At 62.1% G+C, this 19,366-nt stretch overlaps 1 long non-coding RNA gene across 1 annotated transcript; it reads left to right on the forward strand.

The window, feature by feature from the left end:
* Positions 1 to 1,741: 1,741 nt before the first annotated feature.
* Positions 1,742 to 12,723, forward strand: LOC120889920 (uncharacterized). Its single transcript, XR_013438357.1, has 2 exons — positions 1,742 to 6,789; positions 7,628 to 12,723. It is a non-coding gene; the product is annotated as an uncharacterized LOC120889920 (long non-coding RNA).
* The last annotated feature ends 6,643 nt before the right edge of the window (positions 12,724 to 19,366 follow it).

Consider the following 19,366-nt stretch of genomic DNA (forward strand, 5'->3'; position numbering starts at 1 on the left):
GCAAGTCACCATGCTCAGGCCCCACCCCCAGTCTCTCTTCCCGCAAGGATGACAGCAGCAAGCCCTGCTGCTTGCCAGGACATCCTGGATAAAAGCACAAGTTCAGCCCACCTGGGGCCCAGGGCCAGGCACCATCCCTGCCATTCTCTCCAGTGGGAGACTGACAGCGGTGGCTGAGTGAGGGTCCCTTCCAGGGGACAGCAGACTCGCAGCCACCAGGGCCAGCTGTGTGTGGTCACTTTGTGGCCAGAGGGTATTGTGTGCACCACATTCTGGCACCGAGGGCTGGCACTTCTTTCACCAGCTCGGTGGCCCCAGCCACTTCACCTCTTGATTTCCCACCTGCCAAAGCTGGCCTCTGCATCACCTGCTTCCTTCCTGCCACCTGGCTTGTCCCCAGAAGGGGGGGGGTGGCTCCCTTTGCAGCTGGCACTACAAACACTGAAGTCCAGAGAGGTTCTGGAACCCACGTGGGTGCTGAGCTGGACCCCCAGAGGCCTCTCTGCCAGCCCTCGATCCCAACCTGCCCAAGCCCTAGTCCCAGGCAGGGACTCACTCAGGCTGCCCGTGCCAGGCTCCTGGGGACCCCTCCCCAACACCTGGTGGGCTCAAGGGCATCCCAGGAGGGTGGGCGGGCTGACAGTGTCGGGTCTGGAGCCTCTCTAGACAAGCTTGGGACAGGTCCCTATGAAGACGGTGGGGACAGAGGAGCCTGGGGACAGCAGCTAGGCAAGGTCCCAGCCCCCTCAGCCCTGCAGTCCTTTCTCTCCTTCCCTAACTGCCTCAGACTCTGGTTCAACAGCACCTCCGCCATCTGTTGTCCCTCCCTCGTCCCTCCCCCACCCTGTGGGCACCGCTGTGACTCCAGGGCTGGCTTGTCTGGTAAACAGGCGGCTGGAGGGTCCCCAGGGCCAGTGGGTGATAGGCCTGGTGCTGGCACCCACCCCAGCACGGCCAGCTGGGGAGAAACCCACGGTGGGGGGTGTCAGGTACCCAGAAAAGCTCCAGGCCGGAGGGGGCTTTGGAGAAGCCGAGTGGCTTCCTCATCCCCTGGCTTCTGCCGTTTGAGGAATTTCCGGTCAATACCTGGTGGCAGAGTTGGATGGACCCCACCCACCCGCTGCCTCCCAGGCCCAGCGCCCGACGCCCCGGGGGCCTGAGATCCGCACCAGAGAAACCCAGGCCGACCGGACTCGCCTCCACCCCAGCGGCCTCCTAGTGGCAGCTGGGGGAGGAGGGGTGCTCCAGGCACCCAGCCCCCGGGCCCTGAGACCTGGGCAAGCTTCCCCGCCTTGGTTTTCGCATCTGGGCAATGGGGAGGTCACGCTGTGGGAGGGGGCGTCCTGTGAGCCGCGGGGCACGCGGACCGGCTCCCTCGCCGGGCTGGGGGCAGAGCGGCGAGGGGCGGCCCGGAGGGGCTGGGGAGGAATCCGGCCAGGTCGGTGCCCGGCCTCCCTACCCTCCGCAGCCTCTCCTCCCCCACCGCGGCGCCGCCAGCTGCCCCTCCCCGCCCCGGCCGCCGGCTCCTCCCGCAGAGCCCCCAGACCCCAGCTGCGGTGTTTTTACAGCTTTGACCAGCAGTCAGCCTCCTCCGCCGCCCTCCCCTCCTCCCTCCCTCCGGCACCCCTCCATTCTCCTCCTCCCTCCCCCTCCATCTCTCCCCAGCCTCTCCCCTCCCCCAGCCTCTCCCCTCCCCGGCCTCCTCCCTCCGCCTCCCCCCGCTCTGCCTGCCTCCCTCCTCCCTCTCTCCGGGGGAAGAAAGGTCACCGTGCAGCTGATTACTCAGAGCTCAGTTGCTGTAGCAACCGGCGGGGGAAGTGGGACAGGCTGGCTTTGAGGACGCGCGAGGTCGGCCGCGGGCGGCTGGAGCCGGCGCGGGCCTCGGTGCGCGCGCGAGGGAGGCGGCCGGGCCCGGGCTGCGCGCCGCGGCCGGCTCCGGTGGCCGCTTTCAGGAGGAGCCCCTGCCGCCCGCCCTGGGCCCGAGCCTCTCGGCTGGGGCTGCCGCCCGACTCTGTCGGCCTGCCCGTCCTTCCAGCTGCCCACCCCTCCGCCTGGGCGCAGGGCGCCCCTCTGTCTCCTCTCCCCGCTGCCGGGACCGGCCGCCTCCCCGCGGGGCACGCGCACTCACGCCGACGCACACCAGCCTCCCGCCGCGAGAGCAGGAGCCAGAGGCACACACCGCCCCCCCCCCTGCCCGGAGGCCTGGCCCCAGACGAGGGTCCACCGAGGGTCCACCGAGGGCCGCCTGCTGCTCCCCGACGCACGCCGCTCGTCCCCAGCTCCCTGCGCCCGCCCTGCCTCCAGGGCCCGGCCTGTGGGATTTGGGAAAAGAGGCCAGAGCGGCCTAGCCAGGGTCCAGGGACATCACCCCCTGCCGTCGGGCCCCTTCCCAGCCCCAGCAGGGCGCTGAGAGAGGCCGGCAGGGCCTCTGGGCTCGCAGGCTCTGCAGTGGGGTGGCCTGGGTTCAGATCCCCTAGGGGCCGGGCAGAACGGGGTAGACCATTTTAGGAGCGGGGCACATTTTAAAAAATTAAACAGGTGGTCAGCCTCTTGCCCAGCACGTGCAAGGCCCTGGGTCCCAGCCCCAGCACAGCACAAATAAAGGGGAAGCCCTGGTCACCTACGCGGCCTTCCCGGTGGCGTAGGGATAAAGGAAGAGCAGTTCCCAGACACTCAGGAGAAGTGTTCACAGCAGCTCTGTTCCTAAATGAGGGGATCAACAGGCTTCCCTCCATGGGACTCGGGGCTCAGCCACAAGGGCCAGGAACCACGGAGGCCGAGGCACTGTTGAGGGACCAAATAACAAGCTGAGTGAGGGGCTGGCGGCTGAGAGGACATCCCTTGTCCGTCACAGAAAACTCCAAGAAACGCAGCCTGAAGGAGAGCAGTGGAGGCCTGGGGACCTTGAGGACCTCGGGAGCTGGGATGGCCACCAAGGGCTGCAGGAGACTTGCTGGGGCGGGGGTCCAGGGCGATGGCGGTGATGGTTTTATGGTGTAAACACGCCAAACCTCAGCCAGTCGTGTGACCTAAGTATGTGGACTTGCTGTGTGTCCTGTGTGTCCAGGACACCGCAGCCAATGGAAGGCCAATTTCAGGACTTCCGGTGTACGACGTGGGTGGGGTCCTTTCACTTCTCCAAGTTCTTTACGAAACTGGCATAAGGAGGGATGGAACCTCATGGGCTGGTAGTGAGGGTTCACCAGCCTCATGTTGGTGAGTGGCTCAGCCCCATCCAAGGCCAAGAAGAACAGGACTGGAGCCCACCTGCCCCTCCCACCTGTCCCTCCCTGGGCTATCAGATGTGCCTTACTTTAGTTTGTCCCCCACTCATTGTGGTGCCTTTAAAATGAGAAGAGGAACCCCTGCTGCCTGCCAGCTCCAGCCACTTCCTGAGCTTATAAGGGAGAAGCAAGCCCCAACTCCATCCTCATGAGTCCACACCTTGATCCTTCCAACAAAGGGAAGAGCAATCCGGGCATATGCAAAGGCCCTGTGGCTGATGGGAGTGCAGGACATCCTAGAATCCACAGGAAGGGTTTGTGACTTGCATGGAGGTAAGTGGAGCCCAAACAGGCCTCATCATGTGACCTATTCTGTGCCCAGCAGGGAGGTTAATGTGGAGCCTCCTGAGGCTGCCAAGCCCTTGGATGTGGTTTGTAGGAGTCCGTGTCGGGGATTCCACGGCTCTGCAGATCCGAGCTCCCGACTCCGCAGCTCACTGCTTCTTGAATCACCATCTGGAGAATGGGGGGCGGGGCAGAGCCCCTTCACAGGGCCTGGCACAGGGCTCGGCGAGGGGGAGCCAGGTGGTACCGATGCCTCTGTCTGTTTGCTGTGTTTCTTGGTTTTCAGGCCCTGGGTACCTGGATGCTCTGTCAGTTGTGGGCTCCCGGGGACAGCTCCTGCAGCCCGTCCCTCTGAGCCTCTGTACCTGGCACAAATATGGCCCCAAGAAATGTCCCTGGAGGTGAATTGAGTGGCCCGGGAAGGAGACAGAGCTCTTGCTTTGGTGGGGTTCACTGTCTGGTCGGGGACAAGGAGATGCACTCCCCTCTGGTGGGCAGGGTGGCCCCAGGGATCCCAGCAGGAGCTGAGACACCCCTTTCCGCTGCCCTCTCAGGCAGTTTTAGGGTGAACGTGGGGCCCTTTTCTGGTTTTCTGGGTGCAGCTGGTTCTGGGACCAGCCCGGCTTGCTCCCTGGCTCACTGAGCAGAGGCCCTGCCAGAGGCTGCCCTGCATCTGCCCGGTCCCATCCTCAGGCAGAGCCCCGCGCTGGGATGGGTGACCTTAGAGATTCCCACAGGCCAGGCCTGGAGGCTCCTGGCAGAGAGTGGACGCGACTGGCCGCCCAGCCAGGTAGGCTGGAGCCTGCCTGTGCTCACAGGCTGGTGCCCCTCCGCTGGGCCTGGGCAGGCTGCAGAACCGCCCCATTTCTTTCCTGCAGGGGTTGGTGCTTCCGTGGGAGCTTCCCAGGTTTGTGGCCGTGAAGGGGCAGCCTCTGGGGGGCAGAGGGCTCCGGCCATCCTTCCCATGACTGCCTTCCAAGCCCCCCTCACAGCAGGGTGGAGCTGTGGGAAGGGAGCCAGGGCAGGAGGGAGTCACCAGCCTGACCCCACCGAGCCAGCGTCAGGAGTGAGCCTGAGACCTGAGGAGTCAGCTGAGCAGAGGGTGCAGGCAAAGGGATCAGGGCACATGCAAAGGCCCAGGGGTAAGAACAAGGCAGGGTTCAGCGGAACAACTGAGAAGCAGAGAGCAAGAGGAGCGGCCCAGAGGCAGAGGCCAGCCAGGGCCGGACCTCAAGGTCAAGTTATTTTCAACATCCCACTAAGGGTACTGGGGACCCACGGAAGGTGGGGCAGGGAAAATGGCACCTTCTAAAGACCTTCTAGAAAGATCTCTGTCTGAGGAGAGAGGATTGCAGGGCCAAAGACAGAAGCAGGGAGACCATCGAGGTGCTGCAGATGTCAGGAGATAACGGGGGGCTGGCCCAGGATGGCAAAGGGGGTGGACGGACTGAAGGACTTAGAGGGAGATTTGACGAGCCTGGGGGCGGGGGGTGCAGAAAGGGGTGGGCAGGGGGGCCATCTGAGGCAGAGCTGGAGGAGGGCTGTCCTTAGTCTGGGGCTCCCACGGTTTCCCCGGGGGCCTCATAGACCAGCCCTGACCCTGCAGCTGCCCCCTTGGGCCCCCAGGGGTCTGTCCTGCCTGGAAATGTGGATCCCTGATGGGCAGAGGGCCCTATGGCTAAGCAGCGGGCAGCGCGGGGCCAAGTCCCAGGCCTGGGGGACACCAGCAGCCAGGGAGGAGGATCAAAGCCTGGCCTGACTTTCCGCCCAGATGAGTCATCCAGCACCCTGCCTGGGCCCCATCCCCCTCCTGAAGTTCCTCCTTCTGATAGATGGAGGCAGGGGTCAGACCCCCCAGCCCCGGGCAGCTGAGCCAACACTGCCGGACCCCCATGGAGCACAGGAGAGTGGGGACAAGGGGTGCCGTGGTCAGAGCCCCAGGCCCCAGGAACCTGCAGCGCCTCTTGCCCCAACACCAGGCCCTTCCTTGGCTCCAAGAGCCGAAAAGAGAAGCTCCCAAAAGACGGGGTCCACTGTGACCCCCTGCCCCACACCCCACCACAGCACAGCCTATTGGCTCTGCCACCAGGTTTGCCTCTTCTGCCCCCAGGGCCACCGTCCCCCGGGGCTGCAGCCTCCACCCCCCTTCACCACCCCCTCAGCGAAGCACCAGGGAGGCCCCGCAGCTTCCGGAGCACCCGGGAGGGCTTCTCCCTGGGCCCACCTCCTGGGGGGACCCACCCAGGCCACAGTTGGCCCCTCTTCCTCCCGTCAGCACCGCCATCCCGCGCGCTGGACACCTGGCCTGCCCCATGCTGCCGGCCCCTCTCTTGCTCACCTGTGTTGGTAGCCCACGGGGACGGAGGCGGAGGGAGGGACAGGGAGGGACAAAGCACACTGACTGGGCGTCGTCGCTGCATCTGGGGTGGGATGGTCCTCGACCAGCCACCACCATGTAAGGCGGGGCCCGCAGGTGATTGGGGGCAGCCTGTAGTGCAGGTGCCACGTGTGTGCACGAGGGTCCCTGGGTGTGTGAGCCTAGGCCACTGTCACAGTCTGTGCCCACTGAATCTGCCTGGTGTGCTGGTGTCCTTCTGGAGGGAGCCAGAGGACAGCAGGGTGAAGACAATGTCACCTGCTGCGAGGGGGGGCCAGGTCCTCAGCCTGGAGGTCAAGGTGCGGGCCCTGGCCCTTCCCCGCTGTGTGACTTGCCCCGTGGTGTGCCTCAGGGGACAGGTGGTTAAGGGAGCTCCCGCAGAGCCCTGCTGGGAATGCAGCCCCCCTCCCTGTCTCCTGTCCCTCCCTGTCCCTGGGGCCCAGCCTCCCAGGCCTGCTTCCCATCTGCTAAATGGGCATAAGAGCAGATGGCCACATGCAGGGGTCATGGGGCCCAGGAGCCGGGCTGGAGCAAGGCCAGGTGGGGCCTGGCCCGCAGGGCCTCGGGAGGCTGCCCGAACAGAGGGGGTGTCTGCAGCCAAGGTCAGGCTGGGCGGGGGTCGGGCTGGGACCTTGCCCAGCACAACGAGGACAGGAGGAAGAGAGGTCACGAAGCCTGGGCCTTCCTTCTCAGGCCTCGTCCTCTGCAGAGGCGGGGACCTGGAGACCCCCGGCCACAGCCTGCTCCCGCTCTGAGCGTCAGGAGGGAGAGGCTGCGCGGCTGAACTCCTGCGTGGGAGGAGACGCCCAGAGATGCTGCTCCTCTGACCAAGGTCCACAGCAGGTCTGTGCACAGGGGAGGCTTTGCTGTGTCTGCCACCCAGTGGGACCAGATCAGCAGGAGAGGAGGGGAGGAGGAGGGCAGAGGAGCTACGTGGTGGGGGTGGGCAGGTCAGGCCCCAGCACCTCCAAGAAAATGGAGTCTCCCTTCCCTGGATATTGTGGACAAGAGGGCTCTGCGGGCCAGGCCGGGAGCTCAGGGTCTGAGGTCAGCAGGACACTGTCCTGAGGCTCAGAGGACAGGGAGGCCGCCCTGCCAACAGGTGGAGCACCCGGGAGGCAGCGGGGCAGGTTCCAGGATGGGCCGGGCCATGCTGTCCCCACCATGTCCCCACTGTGTCATGGACACGCACCTCGTGCTCTGGGCTTGAAGGTGCTCCTGGGTAAAAGGGCAGGGAGCACTTGGTACAAGGCCTGGCAGAGGGAGCACGCTGGACAGGGGAGCCAGGACGCTGTATCACCAATCACGGGCGCGGTTGCCAGGTGCCGTGGTACCCACTGCAGTGTGGAGGTGGGAGGGGACAAATAAGGGGCATCCAGAGCGGGGAGTGAGCCAGGCCTCCCCGGGAGGCTGCTGTGCTTCAAGGGGTCTCCCAGGTTCACTGGCTGGAAACAGTCCCCAGGGCAGCTGCCAGGAGAGTGGCCAGGAGGTGGTCAGGTCATGGGTGTCTGCCACCCAGTGGGGACCCCCACCCTCACGGTGGATGAGGGTCTTTAAGCCAGAGTGGGCTCCCTATTCAGAGAGTGAGGTGTTTTTTGGGAGGGGGGACTGGAGAGTGAACATGGGGAGCTTCACAACTGAGCCACATCCCCAGCTCTTTCCATTTTTTATTTTGAGACAGGGCCTCGCTAAGTTGCTGAGGCTGGCTTTGACCTTGGGATCCTCCTGCCTCAGCCTCTGGAGCCTCGGAGATTACAGATGTGAACCACTGCACTTGACAGGAGTAAGTTTGTTATAAAAGCAAGTGTGGGCCTAAACAACTTAGGGGGACCGTGTCTCAAAAAAAAATAAAAAGGAGCCGGGCATGGTGGAGAAAGCCTGTAATCTCAGCAGCTCAGGAGGCTGAGGCAGGAGGATCACAAATTGAAAGCTAGTCTCAGCATCTTAGCGAGGTCCTAAGCAACTTACCAAGACCCTGTCTCTAGAAAGAATATAAAAAGGGCTGGGGATGTGGCTCAGTGGCTAAACACCCCTGGATTCAATCCCTGGTACAGAAAAAAAAAAAAAAAAGGTAAGTTTGGCCAGGCAGAGTGGTGCGCGCGTGATCTCAGCTTCTTGCGGAAGCAGGAGGATCCTAAGTTCAAGGCTGGCCTAGGCAACTCAGGGAGACCCTCAGCACAGCAAGAGTGACCTAGGAATGTAGCTCAATGGTAGAGCCTGGCAAGTGTGAGGCCCTGCGTTCATCCCCAGCCCTGGAAAAAAAAAAAGCAAAAAGCAAGTCCAGCCCTCCTGCTCTCCTCTGGCGCGCTCTCACCATGCCAGACCTCCCGCCTGTTATGACGCAGCAAGAACCTCAGCAGAGGCAGCCCGAGATCTGGGCCTCCAGCCTCCAGAGCCAAATAAACTTTTGCTTATGAACCACCTGGCCTGTGCGTACAGTGTAGCAGCACAGGACGGACTCAGAGAGAGGCCGAGGGGCCCGGAGCAGGCCCAGGGCTGTCTAGAAGGTACCAAGAACGGGGAGACGCTCAGGCTCTTCTGCCCTCCTGCAAAGGCCACTGGGAGATTCTTATAGGACTGGATAGCGCTGGCGCCAGCCCTGCTGTGACCCCCGGGAAGCCACTCTGGGTCCCTAGTGCTGTCCTCGGAAGGGCCTTCTGCGGCAGGTGGCTCTTTCTCGCTGTTTCCTCCCTGCTAGAGGAAGGGGTGAGGCCCGTAGCCTCCCAGCTGGGACTGAGGCTACTGACGGACGGGCCGGTCCTCTACCCCGTGCCGGACGCCTGGAGCACCCCACGCACCAGGGTCAGAGAGTGTGGGGCCCACGTCCAGCAAACAGGGCCCCAAACCACCTGTGCCACCCACCAGCAGCAGGATGGCGGGGAAGCTGCATCACCTCCACGTCCCTGGGCTTCCATGTCCATCTGTAAAATGGGAAGGTGACCGCAGCCGCTTCCCAGTGCCAGAGGGAAGATTCGCAGGATTCACACTGACGAACAGCTCGTCCAGCTGCCCAGCACAGACTAAGCCCCTCCACAGTGATGGCCGCCCCGCCCTCAGCAAGGCCCACGAGAGACAAAGAAGTGGTCAGGCCCTATTCACGTGCCAACCAGCAACATGCGTTCCTTGTCCCCTGGTCACGGGGCTCCCTCTCCATCCGGCCTCCACCCTGCCTCTCTGCTGGGCCCAGGGACCCTTCCTGTGTCCAAGAAGCCCCCTCTGGCAATGTCCCAGCTGCACCCTCAGCCTCCCACAGCCTCCAAGTCTGGAAGACCTTAGAGAGGATGCCATCGACCTGCCTGTAGTCACCCGTATTGCCCAGAGGAGGACGGAGGGACCCTGGGGGAGAATCTCCTTCATGGGGTCCCTTGGTCTGAAACTCCACAAGACTGGGACAGTGGCGGTCCTGCTCCCCTATGAATGAAGATGGAGACTGGGCCCATCGACTGCAAGAGCAGTGTCCCAGGAAAAGCCCACTTTGGCCCCGGCCCCTGTGGGGAAACCAGGCCAGCCCCAGCCCAGTGGGCGGGGTGCCAGCGTTTCAGAGAATCCCAAGAGACCCCCAAAAGGCATCAAAGGAAACAGTCAGAGGCCAGGGACTGGCGGAAGGCAGGGGGCAGGGCACAAAGCCCCCGCCTAGCGCAGGAAGAAACAGGCACCGGAAAGGACACAAGTGGACCAGTGGGGACAGGAGGGCGGGAGACAGGATGTGGACAGAGGACAGGCCCCATGGGTTCTCCTGGGCTCAGGACTCTCCTTTCCTGCTAGGTCCAGCCGGGGGACCCACACCTGGGGACTCTCATTTGCTGAGCACGTGAACGGGTGGGCGGTTCATCAGCCGACCCTGACCTTTCCAGTGGTCTAGCTGCGGCCCCGTCCAGGAGACTCTGACCTGAAAGTGCAGCACCAGCCTCTGCGGTTGTTCCAAGGGGATTACTGAGTGACCCCTAGGTCTGAGGTGCCCCGAGTGTCTGCATCACACCTGCGCAGTCACGGTGACCCCTCAACACACTTTGGGAGGGTGGCATTTCCCCCGATTCACAGAGGAGGACACTGAGGCTCATGGAGAAGACGGCTGTCGCTCCAGGTCACCCAGCCCATGAATGACAGGCAAGATTCAAACTGACTCCTCTCTGTCTCCAGATATGCACATATTCAGGCTGGTGGCTGAGTGGTGCGTCATTCGCTCAGCCAGCCATGGGTTCTGCCCGCCTGGCCCAAGAACCCTCCTGGCGCCACGAAGGAAATAACCTCAGAGCTTGCTGTCACCAGATTCCCTGCCTGGAGGGCAAAACCCCACCCAAAGAATGCTCACACCTCCACCTGGGGACCTTGGACCCGCTGGCAGGAGAAAGCTGGCGAGTGCAGGGGCTGCTGAGCTGGGGCCCAGCACAGGCTCGGGGTGCAGACTGCTGGGTGGGAGGGCATCGCGGCCGGGGAAAAAAGTCAAGGCCTGTGGAAGGGATGAAAGAAGTCGGGGGTCACCGTCCTGAGGCCACAGCGCTGTTCCCTGGGCCGCTTCCCTCCATGGGGGTTGTGCAGATGGCTCTCTAAATCTCTGCGAGAGGGTGGGACGTCCACAGTGGTCCATTATGGCTGCGCACTGTTGAGAGGCAGAACCAGCGTCCTCTGATCTGAACCCTGCTCCAGCACAGTAGGCCCTCTAGCCCTGCGGCCGGGTGAGCTGGGCCCCTGGGGGTCTCGGTCCTCCCTGTCACTCACCAACTTTCCTTGGACTGCAAAGGACTTTGCATCCGGAGCATTTAGGGAGGAACGTTTCCCAGCCTTGGGAGGAACTGGCCAGGACGCCTGCCTGGGGCTTCTGACCAGCTGGAGAGCCTTAGCGGCCAGCCTCCCAGGGGCAGCAGGGGTCACCAGGCCCACAAAGGCGGTATGGGACAGGGGTGCCAGGCCCTGAATGTCTCCTGCAGGCTTTTCCTGCTTTTCCTTTGCAGGGAACAGGGGGTCTAAGGCCTTCCCTGCACTGGTCCAGGTCCTGGGGGGTCAGACTGGGGTTGTGGCCCCTCATCACCTGAAAGAAGGGGGCAAGGGATGGAGACCTCTGTAGTCAGCCAGAGCAGGCTGGGGCCTAGGTCACAGAGGGTCCCTGTATCCCTTGGGACAGTCCAAAGGATGTGCCTGTAGCACCAGTGATGACAGCACATGCTTCCTGAGCTCCATCCCTGCTGTGGTTTGTTTCTCCCCCATCCTCCCTGGCACACCCAGCATCCATTGGGCCATCTCCTCTTTGGTAATAGAGCAGCCCCTCCCAGGTCCCACTGACACAGCTGCCAGGCTCAGTACTACATTTCCCAGCCTCCTTGCAGCTAGATGGGGTCACGTGATCAGGTCTGGCCAATGGGGTCCAATCAATGACCTGGGCTCCTTTTGGCTGGCCTTTAAAAGGAAGGTGTGGCATCCAAATCCTTGGTTGTCTCAACACACACAAGAACAACGGAGTCTGGTAGATGAAGAGTGGCCATCTTTGACCAGGTGGATGGAAGGATGAGGGACACCCCTCTGGAGGGGCTCACATGGCAGCGTCCCATCCCTGAGACTGAAACGAGAACCTCTGATGTGTGAGAAATCAGCTCTACTGTCCGTTAGCCACGGTCTCTGGGATGCTGCTGGACGTGCTGGGCCAGCATCCTAACCCAGACCCGAAGGCTCACAGAGGGTAGGTGGCAAGTGGTGAAGCCCAGACTTGAACTTGGGCTCTGAGGGAGCTGGTCCAGAGCCAGTGCTCACAGCCAGTGGGCTGGATGGACTGGCACTGCCCACAGCACACAGGAGTGTCAGGTGGGGGCAGGAGTCGATGAACAGGTGGCCAGGGGCTGTCCTTGGCAGGATCTAAGCCTAGAAGGACTAGTGGTCTCTGGGCCCTAAAGTCATTCTCTGTCCCTGCTGGGAGCCAAAAACCTAACTTCTAATTTCATCAAATGTATCTCATGTCCACTGTCATCTTTGACCTTGATCCCCCTCAAAGAGGTCAGCAAAGGTGACATCCATTTTATCCCCGTTTTGCAGGTGAGGAGACAACCTGGCCACGTGGCAGCCACTTACCACGGGGTAGGTTCTTCTAGTTCCCTTGATGATGTTTTCTCATGATCTACTAATGATCTATTAAGGACATCCAGAGGAGGGGACATGGGGACGTGCAAGAGAAGCCCAGGGAGCACTCAGGAGAGCCAGTGGCCACTGTGCCTGCAGAGGACCTTGGGAAGTCTCTTCCTTCTCAGACACGTGGTTCCCTGTTGAAGATGAGGACACTGGGTGGGACGTGGGCCCTCCCTGGTCCTTTTCTGGGAGCTACTGCTTGGTAGCTCCAGGAGTGGTCAGGGTCCCTGGCCACCAGGGATAGAAGTGACCCTGTGATGAGGGCCATGTCCTTCCCCTTGTCCCTCCCTCTGCCAGCATTTCACAGTTCCTTCCTGGGTCTTGGCATGAGGCCTGGCACCAGGTGGGACCAGTGTTGTCAAGGACCCTTATCCTTTGAGGAGGGTGAAGGGAGTGACATTGCAGAGTCAGGTGACAGACCACAGGCCTCCCTAGAAACCCAGGGAAAACTCCCCTCCTGGGTTCATGGAGGCTCTGCCCCACTGCCTTTGGGGGATGTCGGTGGAGAGAAGCCTGCCTCCCTGCACGGGGACCTTGGCACGGCAGCTCTGTGAGCCTCGGTGTCTTCCTCTGTGAAACAGGAGTAAGGGGAAGTGTGGAGGCCTTCTCTCCTAGGACTGCGGAGTGGATTCTGTGCATTTGTAAATAAAGTGCTTAAATAGAGCCTGTCTCATGAGTGCTCCATTAATACTATGGGTATATAGTTATTCATTGTTGATTATTAGTAATATAATTACTAATAATGTAATGAAAGGCTAACAGACATTAAAAATAACTGCAAGAGAAAGGGGCGTGTGTGAAGGTTGAGAAGGGGCAGTGTTGTGGGAGGATGCAGGCTGGGGCCCGCCTTGGTCTCCCCGGTGCCGCTTTGGGGTCTGTGGGTTCCCAGTCCGAGCAGCAACAGCGTCACCCGCCACTTTCCGTCTTTGCCAGTTCCCCCTTCAGACCCACTTAGGCAGATCAATCATGTTGGGAATGGAAATTCCCAGAATCTCAACACTGAGGAAGACCCCAGGCTCGGGAGCCTGGCTCTGCGTGGAGAACTTGCCTCGCTGTCTCCTGGGAGACTCCCGGGGCCTTGACCTCCCGGAGCAGGAAAGAGCCAGTGTTCCCAGAGCTGTGGCTCTGGGAAAGCTCAGCGACACCCTGCAGAGAAGCCAGGGAGCCACATGGCCGGGCACCACCAGGGCTCTGGCCCTCCCCTCCTGCTGCTGGGCCTCTTCCCGCCTCACCAGAACCGCAGCAGAGAAAAGGCAAAGATTTGCCTGAAGCAAATACATCAAATCCTACCGCAAACACACATTCCCCTGAACGCGCACTCCAAAGATGGCGGGAGAGAGGCCTCCTGATGAGATTTCCTTGGGGCCTGCCGCCTACTTTTGCTGCTCGGCCTAGCTTGAGGTCCTGTAGTGGCTCTAGAGGGTGTTTGGCTTCTTGAAGCCCCTGCAGGCTGCTGTGTCAACCCTCGTCTCTGGGTACCATCCAAGGACCTGGCCAGTTGCATACCTGGGGTCAGTGACCTGTGCCTGCTGCCCAGCGTGGGCAGTGGCAGCAGTTGAGGACGTGAGTGCCGCACTCGGGCAGATCAGTCCCTCCCAGCTGCCTCCTTCCCTCCAGAGGTCATTTTGCTTCCTTGGGCTTCAGATTCCCCATCTAGAAAACGGGAATGACAACTGTCCCTACTTCTCAGGAGATGTGTGAGAATCCAATGAGGTCAACACTCCGAAGCCTCAAACCTAGGCCCAGGCCTCTAAGAAGTGAGACACAACTAGCTCTCAGCTGGGAGATCTGGACACTGTGAGGTGGGTCAGATTTAGGGGAGGTGAGTCCCTCTTGCGAGAAGTGCTTGCTCCTCTGGGCCAACATTAGGCCCTTTCTGGCCTCTGGGTCAGTGGCTTTGCAGTTCCACTGGGCTGGAGACCCATGCAGGGGAGCTGTTTTTAAATGCTGAGTCCCAGGCCCTGTGCTCAGACAGCCTGGTTCAGTAGTTCAGGAGCCAGGAATCTGCAGTTTAGTATCCCTCTGTCCCCGAGGTTGGGAGCAGATGTCACTGCTAATTGTGCTTTGCCTGCTCTGTGCTTGTGACGCACAGAGGGCTGGAGTGCTGAGGCAGAGGCAGACCCAGCACCTTCCCCAGGGAACTAGCTGCCTGGCAAGGGTGGGGAGCGCCTGCCAGGCTGCCGGAAGGAAGCTGCCGTGCTGGAATGGTCAGGTTTCCATGGGGATTGTAAGGTTAGAAAAGACCAAGCCCTGGAGCTTTGGTCCTGTCACACACAGAAAGCCTCCTAGGCTGCAGCCTTGGGGCATGGAGGCCTGGGGAGGCAGGGCCGAGGGTTCTGGAAGCATAAGCTGTCCTCATCGATCTTTCCCAGGCTGGGCATGGGGGGGAACAGGTGAGAGGGGCCGTGGGGAGACACTGGCAAGGCCGTATGGGGTGCTGTGGAGGCCGATGTGGGTTTCAGTACTGGCTCTGTCCTTTCTACCTAAATGACCTTGGGCCATCAACTTCCTTTCCTAAGCTTTGTTTCCGTCTCTGCAAAGGGGTGACAACTGCGTCATCACCTCTAGAGGTGACTTACCAGCAAGCTAATGAAGCTTGAGCTCTAGAGACTCTGGTTTGGCCCTGACTCTCCCAACAGAGCGCTGTCACAGTCAGAGTCCAGCAAACCCTTCAGCAGGCTGTGACTGCAGGGGGGCCTCCTCAGCTTTGGAGTCTTTGGGGGAGAATGGCGGATACTGGCACTCTGTGCATGGGCAAGGAGTGTCCAGGGAGGGCCAGCTGAACTCCTGTTGACTGCCTGCCACCCCCATGGCCTTTCCAGACCAGACAGGCAGCAGGGAGGAGCAGGTTGGAAGGAGGAAGGAGAAAGGAAGAGATGGGGACAGAGGGAGGGGCCTGGGGGCAGAGGCAGTGGGGGTGGGAGCTGGAGGATCCCTCTGAGCCCCAGGCAGACCCCTTAGCTGCCCTATGCACCACCCTTAAAAGGGCCAGATCATTGAGCAGCCAGCCCAGGTGAGACTCTGGAGTTGACTTGGTTTTGATAATGACCTTCAAATATTTGAGCCCAGGAGGGGATGCAGGTCACCCAGGACCCCCAGCTGGGCGAGGTGTGGAATCCTAGGGCGTGGGCATCTGCCCTCCCCCCACTCCTATAGAGTTTCCTAACAGGAAGACCCCAACACACACATTCAGAGCCAGGCTCTGTCCAAGGCCCTGTGTCCCCCTCTGTAGTCCTCAATCTGCTCATCTCCACAAGGAGATGAGGAAGTGGAGGCTCAGAAAGGACAAGCCTCTGGTCTAAGGTCACACAGCAGGGGAGAGCAGGACAGGGGCCAGGATTTGGCCCTAACTCTAAATTGTTGCTCTGAACTCCCCCACGGCTACCGCCTCTGCCTCGGTCACAGGAGCATGCAGTGGGCTCGCAGGAAAGTGGGAAGGAGGGAGGATCAGGATGCACAGGCCGCCCTCTTCCCACGCCGGATCCGCGCCGCCCTCGGCCACGGGTCCCCACCTCCAGCTCGCCACCTGCGGGAGGCCCGGGAGCAGCCGCTTCCCCGCGCCCCTCCTGGAGCCCCCCCCCCCCCCCGCAGCCTCACCACGGGAGCGGCGGGACCGGATCCCGCGTCGCGGCGGGGGGTGGCCTGCGCAGGGCCCCCTCCCCTGCCCGCCGCTGAGTCAGGGACTCGACTGTAGACCCCGCCCGAGGGGCGCGCCAGCCCCAGGGCGGGTCCCGGGCAGGGGACCCGCCGCACCGCGTGCCCGCGCCCGTCCCTCCACTGCTCGCGTCGGCCTCCCGTCTCCCTGGCCCTTTTTTCTCCCCTGGAGCGCAGCCCGGCGCCAGGAGTCTGCGCCGCCTCACGGGCTAGAGCGACGGGGAGGGGCGCGGCCCCGGGGCTACGGGACGGGTCACCAGGGCCAGGCCGGGTGGGCCGGGGTCGCCGGTGGCCCCCCGCCGCCCGCCTTGGAGCCACGCTCGACAGGGCCGGGAGGCCGCGCTGACCCGGGCCCGACCGCCGCCGCCTCCCGCCGAGCGGGACATTCCTTTCCGCTGAACCGGGCGCCGCGCCCTGCACGCTGCGCCCTCGGCGGGGAGCCGGCGGCTCTTGGGTCCTCTGCCCCCAGGCGCCTTTCTTCGCGCAGGCGCCACAGGGAGTCACTCAGCTCCGGGCCTGGAACTCTGCCCTCCCTGCCTACCCAGGTGGCTCGTCCCTTCTTGGTTCCTTTGCCAGGGTCTGGGTCTCTCCATTCATCTCCTACCCTATTGTGCTGTTGAGCCTGGGTGACAGCTCTGCGTGTGCACAGTAGGGGCACCTAAGCCACTGGGCGAATTTGACAGGGGACCTTTGCCAGGCCCCAGCCTCAGGGCCTGGCAGGGCGGACAGGTGGGCAAGAAGTGTCTGGATTAGTGCTTCAGCAGACCCCGCAACTGGACCAGCAGCAGAGAATCCAGCCCCTTGGGGTCCCCAGAGGTAACCTGGGTACCCAAGGAGGGGGCTGCTAGATGCTGACAGAGGCCCCAGTTAGGAGCAGGGCCCCCTGCAGCAGTTTCTGACAGAGCCACTCTTGACTTTGTGTCCTCTGTTGGGGGCCCCACCCCTGCCTCACCACCACCAGCTTCCAGTCCTGCCTGACTCCCAGTTGCTGGGCTGAACCCAAGGGCGGGTCCAGGCTCAGCTCCCAGCTCTGTGGCTGTGTGGCCTCCCCACTCTGAGCAGCCCTTGCTCATGGCTGAGTTGGGTTAGTAACAGGGAGCTAGAAGATTCCGCAAGGCCCTGCAAGTCCTGACTCAGCCTGGGGCCTGGCGCGCTGAGCCATCTGCACAGGGTCATGTTTGTTACTGTTCTCTCTGAAGACTCACCTAGGCCTGGCGAAGCCCCCTCCCTGTGCCCCCCAAGCAGAGCCTCAAGAATGCTGGGCCTGTTCAGCCAGAGCAGACTGGCTCCTCCTCCCTGCCCCCCCCCCAGAGCCGCAGAGCGGGTGTGGAAATCAACCCAGACCAATCTGCTGACCAGAAATTTCCAGGCTCCCTGGCAAAGCCGGGAAGAGTCTGGGTGGAGTTCCCAGGCACAGTCAGGCAGGCTTTGCGGGCCAGGCTAGGGAGGGAACCTAGATGGACCTTGAGACCCAGGAGTACTCCTGACCTCTGGGGTGGGGGAGTTGTCTGGCCCAAGCCCAGCCCCAGCCCCAGCCCCAGAGCTACCAGGTCAGGCAAAGCCCCTGGTCCTGGGTGGTCAGTGCCTGCTTAGCACGGGACCAAGGTCTGGGTCTGGGCCAGCTCTGCCCTTCTTTTCCCAAGCCCTTTGGCCCAGGAGCAGGAGTGAGCACGTCTAAGAGCACAGCTCCTCGCCCCAGGAAAGCACGCCACAAGCAGACTGTTTGCCTTAGTGACTGCCCACTTATGGCCCTTGTGGGGAAGACCTGGCCTCTGAGGGGCTCATCTTGCCAGTCCCCTGGCCACCAGGAGGAGGACTTAATCCATGGTTGAGTCCCTATCCCAGGCAACCGGAAGACCTCACAGGGTCCTCGGCAAACAGCCCTTGTTTTGCTTACCAGGCTGTGTGACCCTCTGACTGTTGGCTCTCTGGCTGGGCCCAGCTGGCCGGCCTGGGGCCGTGAGTCCCTTCCCCTCACCTAGAGCCGCGCCTCCCCTGACTGGTGACGGTCTCCACCGGCCCCCTTAGGCTGTGAGGCAAAGCTGCTCCTTCAGACCCATTCTGGGCTAAATGGGCCTGCCTGGGGCATGAGGACCGGGGGTCTTACTGCACAGGAACATGGGGACTGTGCTTCCTGGGCTAAGAAACGCGTTGCTCTCCCCTTTCACAGTCAAGAAATCGGGGCCCTTAGGCTTGCCCAAGCACAGGGTGGGGTTCTCACCCAAGAGCCCCAACCACTAGGCTCTGTAGGGGCCTTGGCCTGCTCCACAGGAGACCAGTCCCTCCAGTCTCCCCAGGTCACTTGCCCTTGGCCTGCTCTGGCTCCTAGAATGGGGGCTGCCATCATCCCTCTGCATGGGCTGCCTCTGTCCCCCCAGAGGAATCCTCCCAGGCGAACTCCTGTCCCTCCTGAAGCCCAGTTTAACCCTAACTTCCTCTCCAGAGAGTCCCCTGACACATCCTGTCTTCTTGTCCCTCATCCCTGGGGAGCTCCCAAAAGCGGGAGGTAAAGGTACCAGGGACATGGCTGGGACGTGAGGTCCACCCAGCCCTGAGGGAACAGGCCACCTGTTCTGGGTGCTCCGAAGGCCAGGAGGCAGGCAGGGTGGATGTGAGGGGGAGCAGGGCGAAGTTTACTGGCCAGCCTCTGGGATTATTTGGCTTGGTGACCAGAGGAGGACAAGCTGCAGAAGAGGGAACCCAAGATGTGGCTGCCTAATAGGTTCGCCTTCCCACCAGCCCAGAGACCTCAGCCCCTTTCTGATCCTCAAGTGTGTGCACCCCAGACCTCCCTGGCACAGGTGCCCAGAGACTGCCACCCCTAGTCAGTGTTGGCACAAGTATAAGAGCCTGCTTTTGGGCCCTGAGAGCCCCTGTCCCAGTGGCAATGATCAAACTGGGGGGCAAAAAGCCCCTAGTGGCCTGGCACAGTGACCCCACACAGAGGCAGCTGAGCCTCTGTGTGAGGACTGAGTGTCTGACCCCAGGTCCGGGGTGGGCGGGAGGCCGGGAGCCCAGCATCTGCCTGCTGCCTGCCTTCCAGGGAGCCCTGGTGAGCCGTGGTTCCTCACCTTCCCCTTTGCGGCTGGAGGAGGCCAAGGACAGGGACAGGAGGGCCACAGCAACACTGCCTCCTGTCATGACTCACTTGGGAAACATGTTTTGGAGGAGGAGGCACACTGACGCCTGGGACCCCCAAGAACTTCCAGGTACCCCAGACCACCTCCATGAGAGCACCACAGGGGACAGCATGTCCTGGCCAGGAACCCAAGAATGAGACCTCCCAGGGCTGTAGCCCCACCCCAACCAGCTGGGCACTTGCCTCAGTTTCCTCATCTGCAGAGGGTCCCACACACCAGGTGCTGCCCAGGTTTGCTGAGACCACCCTGTGAGAGGTGCTGGCCCAGCACATGTGTCTACCTGTCACAAACCACATCTCGGCACAGTGGGTGGGAGGGGGCCCTGGGAGGGGGCCCAATCGCCAGGCTCCGATGGATCCCATGACGATCCCTCCCTCCAGGCCTCAGTTTCCCCATGTGTAGAGTCAGGCCCTGCTGACCTGGCCAGCCTGGTTCTTCTCCAAGGCTGACAGAGACATGTGCACACAAGACCTCCCCAGACCCCAGCCGCCCCTGGGACTGCCGGGACGCAC

This window comes from Ictidomys tridecemlineatus, chromosome 4 (assembly GCF_052094955.1).
Source record: "Ictidomys tridecemlineatus isolate mIctTri1 chromosome 4, mIctTri1.hap1, whole genome shotgun sequence".
In the NCBI taxonomy this organism is placed as follows: domain Eukaryota; kingdom Metazoa; phylum Chordata; class Mammalia; order Rodentia; family Sciuridae; genus Ictidomys; species Ictidomys tridecemlineatus.